Source organism: Aplysia californica, unplaced genomic scaffold (assembly GCF_000002075.1).
Source record: "Aplysia californica isolate F4 #8 unplaced genomic scaffold, AplCal3.0 scaffold00151, whole genome shotgun sequence".
NCBI classification, from domain to species: Eukaryota; Metazoa; Mollusca; class Gastropoda; order Aplysiida; family Aplysiidae; genus Aplysia; species Aplysia californica.
In genome coordinates this window covers 678,018-695,631 of record NW_004797421.1, presented here as the reverse complement: position 1 = coordinate 695,631, position 17,614 = coordinate 678,018, and the positions used below count along the sequence as shown (strand labels likewise).

The 17,614-nt window shown below is 41.9% G+C and overlaps 1 long non-coding RNA gene across 1 annotated transcript; it reads left to right on the top strand.

Moving 5' to 3' along the window:
- Positions 1-492: 492 nt before the first annotated feature.
- On the top strand, positions 493-17,279 carry LOC106011630. The gene is made up of 4 exons (XR_001184787.2): positions 493-613; positions 7,078-7,123; positions 15,491-15,548; positions 16,548-17,279. It is a non-coding gene; the product is annotated as an uncharacterized LOC106011630 (long non-coding RNA).
- Positions 17,280-17,614: the final 335 nt, after the last annotated feature.

Sequence of the window (17,614 nt, the reverse complement as noted above, 5' to 3'; positions counted from 1 at the left end):
TTAACTCTCTTTCTCTGTCTCTCTCTCTCTCTCTCTCTCTCTCTCTCTCTCTCTCTCTCTCTCTCTCTCTCTCTCCCTCACTCTCTTTCTCTCTATTTTTCACTCTGTTGTTCCTGCTTGTTTGTCTAGTTTTTCCGTGCCTTTAAGGGGTTGTTATTTTCACAATGTTTCTCTGTCACCCAGATGAATTCTGATTTCGCATTTTATTTTAGTTTGTAAGTGAAAAGGTAAATATGGGGCAGAGAATTAGCAAAGCTAGTCTTCATACATGTATGTATTTGTTAAATATTATTATGGTGAGAAACATATATGGAGATCACTAGAATTAAGTGATTAGGGAAAGAATAGACTGTCTTTTGGCTCCATTGTATTCCATTTTGCTTTTGTTTATTTGCCTATTCTTTGATTTACGAGATCGGTTGCATCTTGTCTTTTGATCAAACATTTTGTCTTTTGGGATTAGTTGTATTCTCATTTTATCATCATTATTATTGTCTATCAGTCTTTTTGATTTGTCGTTTCAGACGACTGACAAGAAAACCCTGGAGGAACTAATTGTTATGTACCAGAATTCACATGAAACTTACAAAAACGAACTTGAAGCTTTACGAACGTAAGGAACCTAGCTTACTACTTTTGTCATTTTTCTAAATGCCCCACAGACTTCTGGTTCTCACCACCTTTCTTGATGTTTTGCTTTCTTGGAATCTGATTCAAGAATCAATGAAGTTATTAAAGTTGATAGAAATATTTGATTTGGGCATGCGCACGTGAAAATAATACGTGACATTTGTGAGAAAGTTCTTTTAGATCCTGATTAATTTCTAAGCATTGTTTCCTCCGTAAAAAAGAGTCTGATTTATAATAATGAAAGGAATATAATGTGCTCTCTGTTGAGATCATCGATAAAGGAACCTGACTCATGGTATACCCCCAGTGGGCTGGGGGGATATAAATAGACCCACTGCTTCGTCTGCAGAAGGTGCAACCCCTTCAAAGGCGGAGTGTCGGACACGGACCCCAACCCTCTGGGATCCGTGTGCGACACTCACTTTTTCGCTATTTTCAAGTGTCAGAAGTTCGGCCTTAGCCAGTCACGGAGCCGTCAGGCAGCCGTGTGTCCTCGTTGTGGCAAGACCGGGCATCCTGAGAAGGAATGCAAGGCTAGTCCTTGTTGCCCCAATGCCACGGCCAGCACACAGCTTTCAGCAAGCAGTGCCCGACTTGGCTCCAAGAATGCGCCATCCAAGAATACAAGGCGCAAAATGGCTGCTCCTTCCAAATCCCCCACTAGACCGCCGTCCAATCCAGGACGGCAACCTAGCTAGAAAACACTCTACCTTCCCCGCAAGGAGGAGTCAGAGTGTTTCTTCGAAGCCGGGGCCTTTGAGCTCCAAAATAAAAACTAAAAAATCAAAATGGCGGTCCTGCAATAGAATGCCGGCGGAATCCGACCTTCCATTGCGGAATTGCAACATTTACAGGCCACACTGTGCCCACGGGTGGCCTGTATTCAAGAAACAAAATTCGCCCCGGCTTCAACCATAGACTTAAGAGGATTTACTGCGTACCATCACATTCACACGGAGAACCAGATTGCTTCCGGTGGTACCACCATCTACACCGACAACAACACACTCCACAGACAAGTACATCTTAAGACGATCCTCCAGGCTATTGCCGTACGGGTCACCCTGACAGACCAATCACGATCTGCTCAGTTTACAACGGACCAAATTACCCCCTCAAAATAACCCAACTAAATGACTTAAAGGCTCAGCTTCCAAAACCCTTTATTTTGCAAGGTGATTTCAATGCCCACCGCCCCCTTTGGGGAGACATACCTACAGACCAGAAAGGAAAAATAATAGAAAACTTTTTAATTCAAAATAATATCTGTCTCTTAAATGATAGGTCCCCAACTTACAGAAACAGAGCCACTTATGGCACTTCATCCCTTGACCTCACCTTTTGTACCCCTGACCTAGTCCCAGATCTTGAGTGGTCTGTGTTGGATGACCGTACGGACCATTTCGCAATTCTTCTAAAAAACAATAGCCTCCAAAACGACCCGATCCCTGAACGCTTCAACTTCGAAAAAGCAGATTGGGACGGGTTTGCCAATCAATGTTCCCAGATTCTTAATCCCAATTTCGACCTCAACTACAATAAATTCCTCGAAAAGCTTTTAGAAATATGTTACAAACACATACTAAAAACAAAAACAAAACCCCGGAGGAACAAGATCTGGTTTTCTTGGAAATGTGAGGATGCAGTAAAGAAAAAGAAGGCAGCGTATCGAAAGGCCGTCAACAGCACCACCACAGAAAACAAGATAAACTATTTAAAGGCTCGAGCTGTGGCATGTAGATGCCTCAGGGAGAGTTAAAGACAATCATTAAAAAAAATACATCTCCAAAATCAACAGCCAGACACCTCTCAACCAAGTTTTCAAAATTGCTAAAAAATTCTTAGGTAGATGCACAGACACCATTCGGCACGTCCAGAGGCCGGATGGAACCACAGCTGAAACACTAGTAGACATCGCAAACACAATAGCGCTACATCTCTCGCCAAAAACTCATCCCAAGCAAACTACAACACCACTTTTCAAAGCATCAAAACAAACAGAGAAAAACAACACTTAAACTTCCACTCAAACAACACTGAAACCTACAACGCAGACTTCACAATAGACAAACTAACATCGTGCATCTCGGACCTGGGCAATACAGCCCCGGGACCGGATGACATCCACAACCAGATCATTAGATACTTACCTTCTGAAATACTCACACTCCTACTATACGTATACAACGACATGTGGCGGTCGCACCCATTTCCAGAGTCTTGGCGTCTCGCCACTGTCATTCCAATACCTGAACCAAACAAGGACCACACACACCCATCCAATTACAGACCAATAGCACTAACGAGCTGTCTCTGCAAACTCATTGAAAAACTGATCCACAGGCGACTCATGTGGTTTCTGGAAACGACTGGCTCGCTGAGCGGTCTCCAGTGCGGATTCAGGAAACCTCGATCCACTCTGGATCACCTGGTCCCCCTGGAGACCTTTATACGCGAGACGTTCGCTGAAGGAGGCCACATGATCGCCATCTTTTTCGACCTAGAAAAAGCCTTCGACACAACATGGAAGTACGGCACGTGGGCATCCGAGGAAACGAGCAGGTAGACGACATGGCGAAGAAAGCCTCATCCCTTCTGCTGGGATCAACGACAAACACGCTCCCTCAGACTGACTTTAGAAATAAAGTAAAAAAGTACACCTCCAGTCTGTGGGAGGGCCACTGGGAAAAAAAGAAAAACAATAAACTATATGTTATAAAACCCAAACTAGAACAGCGAAATCCTTCGGACCTCTCCAGAAGAGGCGAAGTCATTTTTACTCGATTGCGCATCGGACACACGGACCTGACCCACAAAAACCTCCTACAAGGAGATGAGAAGCCGTTCTGTGTCGCATCGGATGCAACACAGATTTTACCGTTAGACACATCTTAACCGAATGTCTAGACTTTGGAGAGATCCGAAGGAAATATTATAAATGCAAGAAATTGTAAGACATTTTTTCCGTCGTTGTTCCCAGCAGAATATTGAATTTTATGAAGGCCATTGGCCTTTATGGCAAATTGTTAAGTGAAATCGTTCTGTTAAAAAATTTTCTTGTTATTTATAAGAGTTGTTTTAAATTGAAAATATATTATTTACACCGAATTTTAATATTTTAGCATTTTAAAGTCTAATAGTTAACCAATCGTGCAGTGAACTTTTGCGAAAGTAAACAACCTGTGTTTCGCGCGCTCATATGACCTTACGCAGTTGCGAGCGCCGTAAAACCCTATACTACTACTACTACTAAGTACGGCATTCTTCGAGACCTGCACGCACTCGGCAAACGCGGTCACTTCCCTGCCTTCATTGGCAACTTCCTGAGGAACCGTTCCTTCCAGTTTCGTGTCGGATCCTCCCTTTCAGACCCCCACTAACAGGAGGAAGGAGTCCCCCAGGGGAGCATCCTTTCTCCTCTCCTATTCGAAATTAAAATAAATTTCGTTGTAAAAACCCTCCAAAACAGCATAGACAGCTCGTTATACGTTGACGACTTTTTAATATGCTGCCGTTCGAAAAATCCTCTTTTGAAATCTATGGAAAGGCAGCTGCAAACGCAGCTGCACAAACTCGAAAAGTGGGCCAACAATAACGGTTTTAAGTTCTCCCCGTCAAAGACGGTTGCAGTACACTTCTGCCGAACAGGCAGACGTGTGCTGCAGCCGGATTTGACACTATACAGGGAAAGGATTCCCATCCAGGACCAAGCTCGTTTTCTCGGCGTCATGTTCGACAAAAAAACTCACATCATACCACACATCAAAGACCTTCGTGTGAGGTGCCAGGAAGCGCTAAACGCTCCGGAGTGGGGCGGGGACTCAAAACACCTTCTCCACTTGTACATCTCCCTCGTCCGGTCCAGGCTTGACTACGGCAGTCAAGTCTACGAATCGGCAAAACCACACATCTTAAAAATGCTAGACCCAATACAAAACCAAGGACTCCGCCTCGCTCTGGGGGATTTCCGCACTTCTCCGGTGGGGAGCCTCCAGGCCGAGGCAAACTTACCACCACTCAGACGCACACACAACTCTCACTACAATACGCAGTTAAACAGAGCTCAACACCGGAAAATCAAGCGCACGACTGCAGAATCCTTGAGGACCTCAAAAACTTACACTTTTCCAAACAAGACATCCAACAAATTCTTTTCCCCGACCTCCCTCCGTGGCACCTCACCAAGGCAAAAGTAGATTTATAGCTGACCACACACAACAAAGAAAGCACACACACCAAAACTTTTAAAGCAGAATACAAAAAACTAATAGATAAATACCCCGGTGCGGAGCTCATCTTCACAGATGGCTCCATAACAGACAATGAAGTGGGCGCCGCAGCCCCATCTTCCAACAGTACACACTAGAGGAGACTCCATCCTGAAGCCTCCATTTTCTCTGCGGAGGCCACTGCCATTGACATGGCACTGGACTCTGTAGAAAACTCTCCTAACAAATCTTTCCTTATCCTTTCTGACTCTCTGTCTTGCATCACCTCACTCACAAACTACACACTCTTACATCCCAAAATACAGTGGAAACCTGATATAACAGGGATGGTGGGAGTAGAGAAAATGTCCTGTTATATCCGATCCCTGTTAAATCAGAAATGCAAGGAAAGTAAGCATTTGTGGACTAATCCAGCTGTACTTATTCATGGGTAGTTTCCTTTGCCACAAGTACCCACGAACAGGGGTTTTGGCACCAAAGCTTGGTCCACAGCATCTGTATCGGGTAGTCTCATCTTCTTTTGATCCAGAGCAAACTTTTCATTGGAGTATGCTGCAACTATTTTCTCTCTATCCTTGATAATGGGATGAATCGACCCTTGTGGAAAGTCAAACTGACGACAAATCTCTTCCAGTGGAGCTTGCTTTTTGTCAACAACCTGGATTATTTATTTTTTTTGGTCAATTGAAAGGCATTTTCTCTTGCGCTTGACATCGTTGGTGACACATTACGCGTGCGTGTTGCTAGGTTTCGGGCAAGATCGAGGTCTGCAGCACACCGCAGCCCTCTCTCGCTTCACACGCTGCGTGTGCTTGTAGTGGCATGGCTTGCGTGGGCTTGCTCCACCACTGCGTTACTCTCTCTCTCTCTCTCTCTCTCTCTCTCTCTAGCGCTCTCTCTCTCTCTCTCTCTCTCTCTCTCTCCAGCTCTCTCTCTCTCTCTCTCTCTCTCTCTCTCTCTCTCTCTCTCTCTCTCTCTCTCTCTCTCTCTCTCTCTCTCTCTCTCTCGCTTTCTCTTTACACATTGTTAACGAGCCTTTGTCCCTGCTATAACCGGTTGGGCTCCGACGAGGCCCTGTTATTGCCGATAACTTTTAATAGAGACAAAGAGTAGGAAAAAACGGGGATTTGAAAAATCCCTGTTATTACCGGATCCCTGTTATTACCGGGCCTGTTATATATGGTTTCCACTGTAGTTAGGCTACAACAGAAAATTCATACACTATCCGAAACAGGAAAAAACATCATGTTCGCATGGATACCTAGCCATGTGGGCATCCGAGGAAACGAGCAGGTAGACGACCTGGCGAAGAAAGCTTCATCCCTTCTGCTGGGATCAACGACAAACACTCTCCCACAGACTGATTTTAGAAATAAAGTAAAAAGTACACCTCCAGTCTGTGGGAGAGCCACTGGGAAAAACAGAAAAGCAATAAACTATATGTTATAAAACGCAAACTAGAACAGCGAAATCCTTCGGACCTCTCCAGAAGAGACGATGTCATTTTTACTCGACTGCGCTTCGGACACACGGCCCTGACCCACAAATATCTCCTACAGGGAGATGAGAAGCCGTTCTGTGTCGGATGCGACACAGATTTTACCATTAGACACATCTTAACCGAATGTCATCTTAACCGAATGTCTAGACTTTGGAAAGATCCGAAGGAAACAATATATTATAAATGCAAGAAATTGCAAGACATTTTTTCCGTCGTTGGTCCCAGCAAAATTTTGAATTTTATGAAGGCCATTGGCCTTTATGGCAAATTGTAAAGTGAAACAATATTGTGAAATATTTTATTGTTATGTATAAGAGTTGTTTTAAATCGCAAATATATTTACACTGAATTTTAGTATTTTAGCATTTTAAAGTCTAATTGTCGACCAACCGTGCAGTGAACTGTTGCGAATGCTACCAACTTGTGTTTCGCGCGCTCATATGACCTTACGCAGTTGCGAGCGCCGTAAAACCCTGTACTACTACTACTGACTCATGGTAGAAAAGTTGTTGAAGGTTGTTCTTGAAAATATTTTCCCCTGCACATGTTTTCTCAAAGCTGGAAAAAAATTCTTTGTTCAACGTATTGTATGATGCAGCATGTAGAATGAGTTCAAACTCAACAGCATATTGAAATGAAATAGGTAATAAAGTTTTGTGTTGTGTTATAGCCATATGTTGAATATTACCAAAAGAACATTTTTTTCCTCTTTCACAGACGCGTAGCAGAGGGCTTGTCCATAATTGAGAGAGAGAAGGAGACAGTAAGTGGCTTCAAGCAGTACATTTGCAAAGATGCTTGTTCTATGTGTATTATTTCACTCTAATAAGGGAAAGCAGACAGAGTAGATGAGAATGGGATTTTGTTGATGATATATTTTCAAAAATTATATGGGACTAAAAATTTAGATTAAAATAGTAAAAGAGACTTTGAAGTAATATTGTACTAGCGATCAAAAGAAACACACAAAAAAACTATTTTGGCCATAACAAAAAAAACATCTATAGTTTGTCATAGCTTCTTTGGAAATCAAAAATCACCCGTCTTGTTTGTCACTGGCAACTAGAATTATTGCCCCTTTATTGAAGCATGGAAAAGGTGCCTCCGAAACACGGTCTAAATAAGTGAAAAGAGGGTGAAAAATAGTCACCAAAGCTCGGCGATAAAAGCCGTTTTAAAAAATCGTTTCGGTCGTTTCGTCTGCATTTGCAACGACAATGCAATGTTTTAGGGCTATACAGCAAGAAAGAGCAATAGGCTGTTTGGATGGTGGAGAAAGGCCAATCGTGGTTGCCAATCATTTTGGTGTTCACATCTAGACTATCCACAGACTGATAAGCCATTTTCAGCTCTCGAGTACGACGTCGGATTGAAAAAGGTCAGGTCGACCCATAGGGACCAATGCACGTGCGTACAAACACATTGTCCAGATGTTTCGTTCAAATCGACTTCAGACAGCTACAAGAACGTCAGATTTGATCAAGGGTACCCACGAAAGAGCCAGAAGTCGACACACAGTGAACCGACGATTGCGTCAGATAGGCTGTAGGTGCCGTCGACCTTACCATGGTTCAGTCTCGACCAAACACCATCACCAAGAGTGTCTCAACTGGGCCCTGCACTATATCAACAGCCATCTGAGAGACTGGTCCTCAGTTCTCATTTTCGGACAAATGCTTGTTCTCCATAGATACAACAAACAGGGACCTCATAGTTTATCAAGACGGAGACGAACGTTATCGTGGCAACTGTGTCATAGAGATGAATCTCTGGGGAGGACATCGTGTCATGATCTGGGGTGGAATCATGTGGAACCACAAAATAGGACCAATGATCTTCCAAAATCAAGGCCAAGGTCGAGGTCAAGGTATCAATGCTGCCTCCTGCATAGCAGGAGTTCTTAGGCCCCTCAACCCACACAAAATTTTAACTTCCAGTTCCAGCTAAATAATGCTTGTGAGCACACTTCCCGTGTTACACGGGATTTCCTCCAACACCATGGCATCACTCTGCAGCATCACCCTGCCCTTAGCATCGATTAAAACCCAATTAAAAATTTTTGGGAAGAAATTAATCGTCGCATCAAGGGGAGACAACAAGGCTGAGAATCACGCAGGAACTGGATGTAACCATCCAGGAGATGTGGAGGAAGGTGTCGCAACGTTTTACTAACAGCCAAGTGGTTTCCTTGTACCGGAAATGCACTGTGGTTTTCCGATCTAATGGTGGCCATAACCAGTACTGACCATTTTGATGCATTAACCGGAAGTTGAAAATGTAGATCTATTCCGTTAAAATGTAATATTCACAGTGATACCTCGCGTATCCTTTCATAATGCCAGATGGAACACGAAGATGATCACCACTGCAAAGGTAAACAGAACTTTTGTGTTTCTTTTGCCCGCTAGTAATGTACAAGTGTGCTCGTATAATTGGGATACTATTGTCATTTTGAGAGTTGATAGACACGGAGATGGTCTGTAAGCCCTGCAGGTGTTCATTTACACGAGAGGGTTCATGTAAATTTGTAGCCATAACCCATATTACTCAAAACAATAAAATTTTAGCTACCAGTATGTGTTTTTATAGTAATTTTGTCATACTTATTATGGTCACATTAAATAAAACTTCCAATGAGAATCACATCATCTTTTCACTTGGAAATATTTCCCGGCATCCTTTTTGATTAACGAAATTGCTGTTTACCTTTCCACTTTGTGTAACCAGATCTACTGGAATTATTTTTATTGTGTTAAGGTAATACATTTAATAAAGAGGGGGAAAATAGGGGGTGAAATCCTTTCATGTTGCTGGAATTTTGTGTTAAATGGCTTTGTGTGAAACAATCTCCTGGTTTTATGTAGTTTGTTTTGGTGGGAGTGGGGGGGGGGGGGGGGCACTGGCATTGCCAGCACTCACAGAAGACCTGAGTTCGATTCCCATGTGAGGAGAATATTTATCAAGTATTTTGGTCTTTCTGCTGCAATCTTGTATCCATCCCTCTCAGCCTGCCTCGATATTGATCCAAATTGTGTCAATTGGAGTGTATATATATTATATTCAACAACAACATTTTTTGTCTGGGCAGCAAATATTCTTCGTTGTGAACCATTTGTCATTTCTTTGTAGTAAGACCACCAGTGATCAGAAAGTGTATGCTGCAGGCCTGCGTATTTCCATTTGACTTACAGAATTTTCCCCCCAGAATTACCAGTCTGCTCTTCCCTGTCTAGAACTTCGTGAATGCCACTCTGAATTTGCCAGTTTGGAAAATTGAAAAAATGTACATGCGACGTTCTTATGCAACACCTTTTTCTGTTTCTTTCTTTTTTTTTTCGTTGTTGTTGCTTTATGCACACCAATAAACTCCTTAACAGAACTTGGACAGATGGGTGATGGGAAACGACATAGACAAATACAAGCCTTTTGACTCCTCATTTATGTGTTCGTTGAATCCGAGTTATTTTTATTGATTTTTATGAATTAAAAAATTGGGGAATCCAACTCCTTTAGTTGAATCCGAGTTTTTGTTGAATTCGAGTTCGTCGAAACCGAGTTTCACTGTACAATTACGGCTGAAAGGAGCCTTGGTTCTGCCTTGTATGTCATCTATAGGCTGTCTTTCCTAAATTACCGGTACCTCCCCTCTGACTGCTGGAGTCCCAGATGGTAAAATGTTAAACGAAAGGTAAACAACCCATGGTGACAGATACATTTTTTTCAAAGACAAGGCTATGGGGAAGTAGAGCATTTTTACGTCCATCCTGTGTCCAGTTTTCCAGTGCAATATTAGCACTTTTGCAGTAAAATGACTCATTCAGTCACCATGTTATCGGCATGTACCTCTTTGGATTTTGTTGGTCTTTGAAAAGGCTGCCATCAACAGGTTTTACATCTTAACACTCACTCTGTGGTTCCTGTTCTTCACAGGCGACATTTTTTTTCTTGTTTTTTTTCTGTCTCATTCAAAGGAAACACAAGCAACTGCTACCAAAGAGCAAGAGGAGGAAGAGGTAGACCTACTTTTAGACTTTGAGACCATGATCTATTTTCATCTCGACACATATTGAGCGGGGCGGGGCGGGGGGGGTTAGAAGTGGAGATGAAAACAAATGACAGAACATGTCTAGAGTACCGGTGAAGAGATAAAAGGAGAACATTTCAGAAGAAGGAGATTTTTCTGTCGCTGTCGTGTTCCGAACCGGCGACCTATTGAGTGAGAAGCAAACACCACACACGATACCTATAGACCACGAGAGCCCCCAGAGTTCTCTTGCTTCAATATTGAAAAGGCTCGTGTATTATCCACCCTATAGCTGCAGCTGAGGAGCAGATTTCAACCTCTGGCTGATCTAGGAGGGGAGAAGTCTTTACTTCGACATGTCAAGAAGTATTCGAGAAGTGGAGCAAAAGGGATGGATTAGCCGACACTCTGTGGATTTGATTAGGAAAAAAAGATAACTGAAGGCAAAGGCGAATGCAAGTAGAACAAGGGGATCCAGAGCGGATGCATTGAAGCAGTGCTGGACAGCAGCTAAAGATGTCAAGAGATCACTAAGAAAAGATGAGGAGAAATTCATGAACAAGTTGGCAGAGAGGGCAGAGGAAGCAGCGGCAGGAGGGCACATGCGAATCTTTTACTAGGCCATAAAGACTCTTTCAGGGAAAAAACATGGGAAACCAGATGTACCAGTAAATGACCATGAGAGGAAAACCATTTTTGGAAAGGAATCTCAGTGGAAACGATGGATAGAGCATTTCAACAGTCTCCTGAACAGTCCGCCATCAAGTAACCAGCCAAACATCCTGCCAACAAGAAATAAGTTACCAATCAGCTGTGATGCTCCTTCAAAACAAGAGATTCTGGATGCCATTAAGAAGCTGAACAAAGGTAGAGTGGCTGGTCCTGATCAGATTCCACCTGAGACCCTAAAAATAGATGCCACTGTGACAACAGACCTCCTTATCCCACTGTTTACCGGGATTTGGAATGAGAGCAATTTCCCAAAGGATTGGAAAGAAGGACACCTCATGAAGCTTCCTAAAGAGGGGGGATTTCACCTTCACACTTCTCTCTATGCCAGGTAAGGCCTTCAACAGAATCATACTGGAGTGAACCAAGACTGCAATAGACCCGAGACTTCGGGATGAACAGGCTGGTTTTTGAAAAAATTGGTCAACCACTGACAGATTACCACAGTGAGGATCATAGTGGAACTGTCCCTGGAGTGGAACTCTTAGTTGATCGTCCACTTTTTTTTTTACTACAAGGCTTTTGACAGTATAAACCAAGCAACACTATGGAAGATAGTGAGACATCACAGAATCCCACAGAAGTTGGTGGACCTCATCAAGAGCATGTATGAAGGGACAAGTTGCGGGGTTATACATGATGGCCAGCTCACTGACAGCTTTGACATCAAGACCGGTGTGAGACAGGGATGTTTACTATCACCTTTCCCCTTCATCTTGGCGATCGATTGGCTGATGAAGGAAACCACCAGAGGACACAGAAATGGCATACGATAGACCCCATTGACACAGTTGGATGATCAGATGCACTAGAAGACGTTGAACCCTTCTGCTATCCTGGAAGTATAGTTAACAGAGAGGGGGGAACAGGTGCTGAAATAAAGTTCTGCCTTGGAAAGGCACAAGCTTTTTTTATATCTCCGAATAGGATTTGGAGGACCAGGCATATCTCTTTTGGAACAAAGCTGAGGATTTTCAACTCAAATGTGAAGTCAGTCTTGTTGTATGGATGTGAGACATGGAACACATCTCAGACTTGCATAAAGAGGATACAGGTTTTCTTGAACGAGTAGTTGAGAAAGTTACTGAGGATCAGATGGACAGGCAGGGTCACCATTGAGTAAGTGTTAAGGTGCACAAGACAGAGCCCAGACAGATGAAGTGGAAAAAAGGTGGTGGCAATGGATTAGACATCAGGAAATCAGGCAGCTGCTTAATAAGGAAAGTGTTGGATTGGAATCCACAGGGTAAAAGATCAAGGGGAAGGCCACATAGATTGATGTACAGAAAAGTGGGAAGACATGGAATAACATTAAGAGGCCAGCCCTGGATAGTGAAAGGTGGAACGTGCGGCCTATACCCTAATCTGTCTATCTTTTCATTAATACCTGGTAAGAAATGCGAAATTGTTAAGGTTTAACCCTTTGAGCCCTAGCCACTGGTACACCAGTGGCACGTAACATTGCCCCTACGCCAAGCCATCAGTACAGCGATGAGCAAGACCTTATCCCCAACCCGGCCCAACTATGACAAAATGCTCGAAACAGTGTTTGCTGTACAGGACGTTATTGATTATTCTGAAAATCTTTCTGAATTAGATCTAGATGCTGATAATAACAAGGACTAATGGAATATGATTCAGACAATTATGTACATGTATATATGTGAGAGTGATATAGGCGCGAATTGCCCAGGAGCTCAGGCAGATGGGCACGGTAGCCTCAGGACGAGAGGGCTCAAAGGGTTAACGCTCTTTGAAAAGCTGCAAGGTTATTTAAGACGCGAGACCTCTGATTATATAATGTCTCATCTCCGATAGGACCGAGGCAAATGGGAACATTAATGTCAAGTGCCTTTCCCAAGGACACAATGCTAGGCCGAGCTGTCTTGAACCCCCAACCTACAATTTCACAATTACGAATCCTGTACAGTAACCACTAGGCTACCAACTCCTCGTATTGGTTACCTTTTTTCTTGGTGGCAGTGATATTTTTCCAACGATTATTGCAATTATACCATCTGTTTTCTTCAATTTCTTTTTTCCACGTCAAACACATTTGTCGACTTCAAAAGTGTTTGAGATGTCTATTTGAAAGATGTCAAACTGATACATGAAGCAGGCCTTTGATGACTTTTGCACTTTAACTGGTGTTTTTCTTTTGCATTCCTGACAAGAGTATACATTTTCTGGTGTTGCTCCTTTTTGTGATTGTCTCAGTCACAGCACTTTTGCTATTTGAAGAACTTCTTTTACAATATGAGAACTCACACTGTTCTATGGTTAGCTTGCTCTTTCTGGTTTGAGTTCCTGAGAGAACTGATGTTGAATGTCCTAGCAACAGGGGAAACACACGGAGCATTCCGATGGCCAGATTTCTCAGATGTTGAGTTAAACCAAAGATAGTAAATAACAAGATGGGCCACTCAGCCTAAAAAGTGTCCGCAGGAAGTATGCTCTTTCCTTCAGATGGCGCTGCAGTCTGTTTTGAAGCTCTCTTTCGTTTTTCCAGAAGAAGAATAGGAATAGCACCTCCTTGCGTGCGTGCGCAGATCGACTGCTGTTCATCAGCAGTTCGGGTTCGTTCAGTACGGAGTTTTAGTTTTTAAAATTTTAATGACCTCTCGCCTTTCATTCTAAAGTCAAATTAAACGAAGAAAACAATCACCCTTTCCTCCGGAAGAGGTTTTTTGTCAGCGTAACCATTTTAAAAAAGCGTTCTTCAGAAATTCATTCAAAAACTTGCTAGTTTCACTTTGATTTTTTAAACCCAAGTAGGATAACTCTGTTCGCAAAAGGTGCGCTTTTGTGAAGAGGGCGCCACCGAATTTTGAGGACACTTTTTTAATTGGCTCAAAGAGAGAAGTGGCCCATCTTGTTATGTACTATCTTTGGTTAAACCTACTGTCGTTCTTGGGTGACAATGGTCAAAATTAAATGTTATTGAGGTTTATATTATAAACAAAGACCTAACTTCACGAAAAAACAAAGAATACAAAAAATCAGCCGCATGATGTGGAAGTGGAAGAAATGCCAATTTTTCATTTTTTTATGTTTGTGCTATGAACACTAATTGAAACAACAAAAGGTTATTTTTATGTCATAACCTGCTCTTTGGACTACTTAATATTACTCGCGTGAAAGGAAATGTGTAAAGACTCAAAAGACTGGATTTTTATTTATGCACAATCGATTTTTTTTTTTTTACCGCCAGTATACATTGTTTTATGAAAAGATCTATGGTGTGTCCCAATTTCATTTCTTACGACAAAACTTGTTTTTTCTCTTGTTTACCGAGCATGCTGGCTGAAGCTCACTGGTGTCTGTCTGTTGTGTAATGGTTAGGCGCTTTGTGGTGGCACACAGGTGACCTTAGTTCAAATTCAGAGTGGAGATAAATTTTTGGGAGTGTCTCAGTCTTTCTGCTCGGATGTTGTATTCCTCTCAGCCAGGATTGGCCCGGACAGGCAGGGTCGGAAGCCTGCCTCCTAAATGATCTAAATTGTGTTGATAGAGGTGTTGAAGAAAGAACCAAAACATACCTGCATGTATTGGGAAGTACTGAAAAGTTACATTGAGCCAATCCTATTATACGGGTGCGAAGCGTGGACAATCAATAAACAGCTGGAAAGAACAATCGTGGCAACAGAGTTGTGGTTCATAAGACGCATGCTACGTATCCCATGGAGAGCTAGAAAAACAAATGAAGAAGTCTTGGTTGAAGCAAATTATGGAAGACAACTTATGACGAATATAAGAAAGCGACAGGCAAATTTCTTCGGACACACAATGCGGAAAGAAGCATTAGAGAATATTGTAACAACAGGCAAGTTTGATGGAAAGGGAGGCAGAGGCAGACAGACGGAAAAGATACTGGACAAGATGACAACATGGCTAGGAGCAGCAAGAACAACAGACACCATTGCTGCAGCGCAAGACAGAGTGAAGTGGAGGTCCATGATCGCCCACGCCAGTCGGCAAGGCACCGTATGATGATGATTGGGAAGTTGTTTTACTTAGCATCTCCTTCTGTCAGCTGAGCTGCTGTATCTCACCTACACTGAGCCTGAGATGGTCCTGAGAGGTAAGGTTGAAGTTGAAGTAACCTGAATCCCAGATTATCTTAATTGTGTCAAAGGGGCTTAAAACATGTTTAGGGTCATATGGGGGAAGGGGAAAACAGGATTGTGGTCTGCTCCTGTTTCCATCAGTGCTAGTATAGCTCTGCTTTGTTCCCAGTGGTATGTGAATGCTGAGTGTTGATCTACTTAGAAGCAAAGGGACACCGCTACCTCCTTGGCGACTCTTGACTTGGTGTGCAGATTGTTACTTTGTGTGGCAAATTATTCATTTTTTCCCTTCATCTCTCTCTTTGTCCAGAAAAAATCCAGCCCCAGTTGGATATGAAGGCGTTGTCAGCAATTGCTCTTCCTGAAAGGTGAGATATATTTACGAAGGGCTCTGTGACTTGTTATATCCTAAAAGAAAATAATTTAGAAAAAGCTGAAAATTTATTTTCGTTGTTTACTTTATGCTGTTGAAGAAAAAGTGAATGAAAAACGTAGTTAAAAAGCACTGGTTTACAGCATGTTTTGAGATTGAATATTTTAAAACAATTGTTTTAATTATATAAAAGGTCTTTCTTGAAATTACAAAAGAAAATTGTAAAAGCTTGATATTGCAGATGACCCTTTTGTCAGTGTGTATCTATTTGTTGTAGAGTGGAGTTTTGACTGGTGCCTCTATAAATAAATTATTGATGGTCAAGGTTTAGTGGATTTATGAGTACACCTAGTTGATCTCTGCTTTATTGTGTACGATTTAATTTTTGGCTTGTCCCAATCACAATCACATTTTCCGTTTGACTCCTTTTCCATGCATCTTAATTCTTACGTGATGTATAATTAACAATTGTGCACGGAGAATTCAGAATTCTAAATTTTTATAACCCATCGACTCGCATGTACCTATTTTGACTCTGTGGCTTTACTTTTTGAGGATGGAAGAAGGGTTGCTCATCATAAGTCTACTAAGAATTTATCTGCATATATTTTTTTTTAAAACTACTCTCCCTGTTTAAAAAAATACTTTTTGCTCATTGGCCCCGTTTAATTTGTACACGTACTGCTATGTTAGAAAGGAAATGGAACAGATAGATTTATATAACGTAATGCTTTTGGTTGTTGTGATACAGTTTCCCAGAGCTCAATCAATGTTATTGGTAGGTCTCTGGTTTGGTCTTCCACATCTACTTCTGCTTCTTTTTAGTGATATTTTCGTGTGAATCTGTCATTGCTTGAAATATAGTTGGACTAGCTCTTACTTGCTATGCATACTACTCAATGAATGCTCTGTGAGAAGAAATTTTAATAATTCTTACATATCTGTTAAGGTTTTTCAAGCTGCTGATACAACTCTGTTTTTTTCATTTCCCCAGCAAAGAGGATGATGACGATGATTGATTTTATGGTGAAAATAGAAGGCTGCACTTTTAACTTAAGCAATGTCAAAGCAAAGATATTTGTTTCTGGCCTTTGCAAAGAATGTTTGAACTTTGCCTGTCATCTTATGGGTAAGCCGGAAGCAAAGACAATGAATGTGCTATATCTGTGATATTTGTATTGATTGTGAAAGAGAATAGCTCTAAGTCTAAGACTTGTAGATTGGCACATGTGATTTGTAATGTTTTTCCAGCAGACTTATTTTTGTGCAGCTTGTACTTCCAGTACTTATTTCACTGATTTCTCCATGTTGCTGTCATTTAAATACTTGGTACATGTATAATGTTATACACTGGAACTCGGATTCAGCGAATTCAGATTCAACAAAAACTCGGATTCAACAAAAAAGAAGTGTATTCCCCATTTGTTTTATTCTTTATAATCATTTGAAATAATTCGCATTCAGCTAATATACTAATAAGCAAGCTCGGATTCAACGAAGTTGCTTACAGGGTAAATGGTCCTCACTGACATGGCTTCGCCCAATTTACTCCGGCAACGAACCTTATGTATTCCTGGAAACCATCCACAGTACTACATTGTGAACCATTATTTGCTTAGCCTATCGTTTATATCTCATGCGACTTATCAGTGGCCTTCTTTCATACACACTCATTGTTGGCACGAGCATGTGTTCAAGTTTTCCACAATAAAAACAAACTTGGTACGTTTTTGTCTGTCGCACAAGTGTGTGCGACAACCAGATTTATATTTGTTTGGAGAGAAAATTCCTGTTAAAAAACAAGCTCGTTTCCTGGGCGTAATCTTCAACAATAAACTTTCTTTCCTACCACACTTGAAAGACCTAAAGACGAGGTGTCAGAGTGCTCTCAACGCCTTAAAAGTATTATCCAATCCTGAATGGGGAGGAGATACTGAAATACTTCTTCCACTTTACCGTTCCCTTGTCCGTTCCAGGCTGGACTATGCCAGTCCTGTTTACGGCTCAGCCAGAAAGTCTTACTTTAAAATTTTAGACCCTGTTCAGAACCAAGGCCTTCGC